The sequence below is a fragment of the Eurosta solidaginis genome, chromosome 5, assembly GCF_040869045.1.
Source record: "Eurosta solidaginis isolate ZX-2024a chromosome 5, ASM4086904v1, whole genome shotgun sequence".
NCBI classification, from domain to species: domain Eukaryota; kingdom Metazoa; phylum Arthropoda; class Insecta; order Diptera; family Tephritidae; genus Eurosta; species Eurosta solidaginis.
The window spans coordinates 195,149,194-195,156,092 of NC_090323.1; positions in this window are offsets into that span (position 1 = coordinate 195,149,194).

Sequence of the window (6,899 nt, forward strand, 5' to 3'; positions counted from 1 at the left end):
TGAGTACAAAAGGCTGTGAGTAGCAAAATATACAAGTACTTGCACGGTCTCGTCTCATGCAGCACAACCAAAAATTTTTATACTCAGTTGAGCAGAGCTCACAGAGTATATTAAGTTTGATTGGATAACGGTTGGTTGTACATATATAAAGGAATCGAGATAGATATAGAATTCCATATATCAAAATAATCAGGATCGAAAAAAAATTTGATTGAGCCATGTCCGTCCGTCCGTCCGTCCGTCCGTTAACACGATAACCTGAGTAAATTTTGAGGTATCTTGATGAAATTTGGTATGTAGGTTCCTGAGTGCTCATCTCAGATCGCTATTTAAAATGAACGATATCGGACTATAACCACGCCCACTTTTTCGATATCGAAAATTTCGAAAAACCGAAAAAGTGCGATACTTCATTACAAAAGACAGCTAAAGCGACGAAACTTGGTAGATGAGTTGAACTTATGACGCAGAATAGAAAATTAGTAAAATTTTGGACAATGGGCGTGGCACCGCCCACTTTTAAAAGAAGGTAATTTAAAAGTTTTGCAAGCTGTAATTTGGCAGTCGTTGAAGATATCATGATGAAATTTGGCAGGAACGTTACTCCTATTACTATATGTACACTTAATAAAAATTAGCAAAATCGGAGAAGGACCACGCCCACTTTTAAAAAAAAAATTTTTTAAGTAAAATTTTAACAAAAAATTTAATATCTTTACAGTATATAAGTAAATTATGTCAACATTCAACTCCAGTAATGATATGGTGCAACAAAATACAAAAATAAAAGAAAATTTCAAAATGGGCGTGGCTCCGCCCTTTTTCATTTAATTTGTCTAGGATACTTTTAACGCCATAAGTCGAGCAAAAATTAACCAATCCTTTTGAAATTTGGTAGGGGCATAGATTTTATGACGTTAACTGTTTTCTGTGAAAAAGGGCGAAATCGGTTGATGCCACGCCCAGTTTTTATACACAGTCGTCCGTCTGTCCTTCCGCATGGCCGTTAACACGATAACTTGAGCAAAAATCGACATATCTTTAATGAACTTAGTTCACGTGCTTAATTGAACTCACTTTATCTTGGTATGAAAAATTAACGAAATCCGACTATGACCACGCCCACTTTTTCGATATCGAAAATTACGAAAAATGAAAAAATGCCATAATTCTATACCAAATACGAAAAGAGGCATGAAACATGGTAAGGTAATTGGATTGTTTTATTGACGCGAAATATAACTTTAGAAAAAACTTTATAAAATGGTTGTGACACCTACCATATTAAGTAGAAGAAAATGAAAAAGTTCTGCAGGGCGAAATAAAAAACCCTAGAAACGATATAATATAGAGACATTGCATAGCCGAAAAATCGTGTGAGGCAAGCTTCACAAAATTCTAGTAGGTCACATTCACCACTTACCACAGCAGAATTTGTTAAACTACCACTGTCTGTATTTGTTATTTAATAATTATTTGTACACTTTTTCTTCAGCTAATGTGTTCAGAATTTTAACTTTTACTCACTAAAACTCCAATCAGTGTATATCTGTGCTTAAATTATGTTAAAAATTGTGTTAAAGTTTTTGGTGTGGTGAAAGTGACCTACTAGAATTTTTTTACGCTCCGCTGCTTTCCACCGAAGTTCGCGCATGCAATATTTTTACATTCAAAAATTTTTGATATTCTTGTATATTCAGTAGTACTACATGTATCGCAGGTGTACTTGTGTATACAACTACAGTTTGGTGAATTTTAAGGAATTATAAAAGTGTACACTAGTTGCCCGTGTAAAACCCATTTATTATAACAAAATAAAACGCATAAATGTGCCATTTTAGGATTTTATTTACTTTTCATATTAATGCGTTTTCTTATGTTAGATATTAATATCTCTTTAACTAAGTAGCTTTAACTTATACTATTTAAGCAAGCAAGTTTTTTTTTTATATATGTTCTAAATATTTTTCATATTGATATGTAAAAACATAATTTTTTCAACACATGTCGGATTAAACCCTAGGGAACTACGCTTATCTGAAAGTAATTGCTTGGCGCTTGAAAATACTCTTTCTGAAGAGGCACTACTAGCCGGAGTAGCAAATATTTTTCGGCTTAGCTGGAATGACAGAGGATATTTAAGTTTATTAAACTCCCAGCACTTTAGAACATCAAAACCGTTGTGCATGACCCCAGAAATTATTTCATATAGCATCAATTCTTCTTGTACTAGGTCAATACTACTAGGTATCTTTTGAGGCTGGAGAAATCCGGAAGATAGGCATTCTTTTTGTTTGAAAGAGAATTCCGCTGACAGTTTTCATTGTTTATCAAACTGTCTTCATTTATTAGCCTTTCAAGCAAAGTTTTACAATATTCTTTGATTTCATTTTTCTCAGCAGCAGTAAATTGGGAGAGATTGTTAGTGGGTGGGAACAGAAATAGAGCTATTTTATGAATCATTGTTAAATTACTAAGTAAAGTGTCCTTATGCAATGTACGCAGCCGTAGCTTCAAATCTTGTATGCATTCTGACTCATCGTTGGTTGATTCACAATGTCGCATTAAGTAGTAAACATGTACTATTACTAAATGTAAGGTTGCATAGTTATTGCCTTCCAAATCTTTTGATGCTTCCTCACATAAGCCAGCACTTTAAGGGTATCTGTTAAGGCATTTAAGCTTATTCCACTAATACATTTCAGTTGACGATTTTCCTCCAAAATATTTCCAACGTCAGACCAGTTATTTTTGAGAGCATGTAAAAAACTGTGTTCCATCTTTTCGGAGAAATGCTTTTAAGGGTTGTTGTCAATTGTGCATTGGCTCCAGATTTCTTGAAATACCTGACGACATGTGACATTTTTCTTTCATTTCGCTAATATCGGCTGACTCGTTAAGAGATGTTTCCACGATGTTGTGCAATAAATGGGTAATACAAAATATGTGGTTTTGATGTTGGAAAGCGGCTTTCATGTTTGTTCCTCTATCCGTAACAATAATGGCTTTATTAAAGGAGCAATCAAATTCGTCCAACGCTTCCGTTACATTTTGCAGAATTCTTTGATCTATTGTGAAAAAGTTCGTGAAAAACAATCAGGGTATAGAAATAGGAAATTCTTACTGGTACAGGGCTCGGAGTCCATGGACTTAAAAGCAAGCAGTTTTGTGACTAATTTTGCATTTGTAATAAAGTGCACCGTTAGTGATAAGTAGGAATGCTTTGAAACAGTGTCTGTCCATATATCCGAAGTGAGTCCAAGAAATCCGCCACTCAGTTCCTTTAGTTCTGTTCTCATTTCATCGTAGGAAATTTTGTAGAGCTTGTCTATGTTTCTGGATATAGTGGTAGGGTGTGGTAGCAATTTTTCAACGTCTACATTTGGACCATACTTGGCTCCTATTGACAATATTAGCTCTATGTATTCCTGCAGGCCTTCATCCTCGACAATTTGAAACGATCGGCAATTTTTTACAACTCATCCTGTAACAGATCGGACAACGTCCTTTCTTGTTTCGTCATCAACATCTATTCGGCGCCTATTGTCAACTCGATCTGTAAAAGTTTTGTAACACTTTTGTTTGACTAAATTCGATGTGATCTTTGTAAAGGTTAAAACGCTACTGCAGTCTTTGCAAGCTACTACTTTGTCCAAAAGCTGACGCCAATATTTGCTTTGCCGAAAATATTCCAAACTTTGCTCTTTCCGGCAGTTAAAATGATTTTATCGTCTCCCTTGACTATTCTTTCTTTTATTTCGGCAAATTGGCGAATTTTTACGGACATCGGTGAATTGGCTGATGTTAATTGGTCCATAATATATATATATATTTGTGCACTGGCGGCCAACGTGGTGTGATGGTAGCGTGCTCCACCTACCACGCCGTATGCCCTGGGTTCACACCGCGGGAAAAGCAACATCAACATTTTAGAAATAAGGTTTTTCAATTAGAAGACAATTTTTCTAAGCGGGGTCGCCCCTCGGCAGTGTTTGGCAAGCGCTCCGAGTGTATTTCTGCCATGAAAAGCTCTCAGTGAAAACTCATCTGCCTTGCAGATGCCGTTCGGAGTCGGCATAAAACATGTAGGTCCAGTCCGGCCAATTTGTAGAGAAAATAAAGAGGAGCACGACGCAAATTGGAAGAGAAGCTCGGTCTAAGATCTCTTCGGAGGTTATCGCGCCTTTCATTTATTTTGTTAAATATTAAAAGGCTTCAGAAAAAGTATTGTGGTTTAGTTGGTGATACTTCAATGTAGTTATCCATTGGTATGATCTTTCTTCAGTTAATTTCTCTATTTATATAGTTCTTTTTTTCAAAGCGTATGTACATGTATTCTATATATACTGAAGTGCGTTAAATTATATAAATAGTTAAAGAAATAGATAATGAAAATTTTCTACAATGCAATATGTATACACATAAATATATCCTAACCCATTTTTAAGGCCATAATCGATGGCCTTCAGGCAGGCAAATGTCTATCATCATACAAGTGTATGTATGGTGATTAGCGATGCACAACATACATGTTTCAGGATCGTTAATTATTAACGTTTTACCAACTAATGAATGACTTTCAGCCTAGGATAATTCTATACATACATCAAAGAAGTTGATGGTGAATAGGGATAACGGCGAAATATATATTTTGAAATTTTGTTAATTTTTGAAATTTTTGTATGAAAGGCGGGAAACATTGCAAATTTCTCCAGCATGGCTGATTTGTAAACGTTTATTAGCTCTTAAGAAAAGATATTTAGTATTTTGCTTTCTTATTAAAAAATTTTGCATTCGCCTCTTAAAAATACCCATATTTTTTGTTACGTTTTTCATAGTTTCAACGCAAACATTTAACTTTTCATAAATGCACACATAGTTTTAGAACAGGCATCGGCAAATTGGAAATGCAGATGTGTTAGTAAGAGCGCGATAATCATTGTAAACTTTACCAAGTAGCGCAACTAACAGCTGATCGCTCAAAATTTGCACACACACACAAACATCACTAATGGCCATATTACGGAAATCTTAGGGAAATTGAAGTTAAATTTTTAAACAGACATAAAATGTTATAATTTTGGAATATATAGCATCTAGGACACCTTAATTGCAGTAATTGAAAGAAAATGTTTGCTTATACTCAAGTATTTAATTATTTTTTCTAAATTTATCTTTAATATTGATGCAATGATTGATCCAATGCAACTCTGGTCTTCCTACTGTTCTTCATTCCACTCCATTCGAGTGCCTATTTTCACGGCCTGCGAGTGCCTTCCACTCTATTCGCAACATAACCTCGAATTAAGCTGCCATACTATATAGTAAACAATGGCGATAATCGCGCACATCACTTGATGCATCGGTTTGCTTAGTTCATTCGCTTATTAGCAAGCAACAAGACAAGATTGTTTGTTATTATATTTTTAATGCGCACAATGGAAGGAAAAGGTTTATACAATTAAATACATTGTATTTGCGCAAAAGGATTGGTCAACATTAAATATTTTTCGCTTGTGCGCATTGAAAAAATTAACAAACGATCTTTGCTTGTTGCTTGCTAATAACATTCGTCAACATTGCGAGACGCACACAATCGATGTTACTGCGCCAAATGCTCAGTGACTACTAAACTAAAGAGAATAAGAATACGTGTGAATTGAGTGTGCACAATTGTGCCACTAAATGCCGACCCCTGTTTTAGAACGAAAACAAATATATAGGCACTTAGTACTCATAGTATATTCATTGGTACAACCATAGTACAGGTCTACAAGTAGGATATGTAGCAGCACGCACATACACAGCCACGCTCACCTGATAAAATGCTTGTTCTTGTTCGTTTTGTTTTGTGGATGCTATTTGGCACTGTTGTACTTCTCAGGTCCAAGAAAAGTGTAGTAGCTGCTAACGAAAAATGCGTAAAACTTTTATCGTAAAATTACAAATAAATGCCCTTATTTACTTTCAAACGAGCACTTAATTACACCCCTCTTTAAAATCCATATGTTTTGGACAATTTTAATTAACAAATTGTGATACTTTATTACCGGGGACGATTGCTAAAACACGACCAAAACCGTGCGGGGAGATATTAATAGACGCGTTTTTGCCTCGCTTCCAATAATTCGAATACTGTTTCGCCTTTGGACTATTGATAAGAGAACAAAACGCGTCTTTTCATTTCTCTTTCCACATTTTTGGACGGGTTATTGCAGTCAACCTCGGTTTCAAACTGTTTTTCTCGGAGAACTTTTGAACGGGTAGAAAAACTTAGCACCCGTGTTTGTATTCTTAATACTGGAATAACTACGCGTCCTCAGATATACCAATTCAAGACTTTTGTATAATTTTCTGTAGGACACATATAGGTGCACTACATTTTCATACTAAATTCGTTTAAAAAATTTACCATCACAGCAACCCATATCTGATATTCCGCTCCTTTTTTTGTTTCCCTGCGTCGCTTCCAACGACAGCAACCCCGGTAATTTTGACACTTCGTTCAGTGTCAAACGCATGTTCCACGCAGGTTCCACTGAGTTCCACAATAGTTTGACACTGACCGAAGTGTCAAACTGCAATGTGTTAGAAAGAGAAAGGAATTGCTTCCCTCTCATACATATCATACTTGTAAACCTGTACTATGGGTACAACTTGTACAACGTTTATCTCATTGTGCTTCTCGATGAGACATGTGTATGTATGAATTTCTTTGGTAATGATATGAATGCCCGCATGTACAACGCAGACAAAATGCGGGTACATACAACTTCTCTTTGCATACCATCACTCATACAATACAAACTCATTGGCATTGTAAATTTTACCAAGTAGCGCAACTAACAGCTGATCGGTGAAAATTCGCACATTCACACGAACAGTTCTCGACTCAGTTT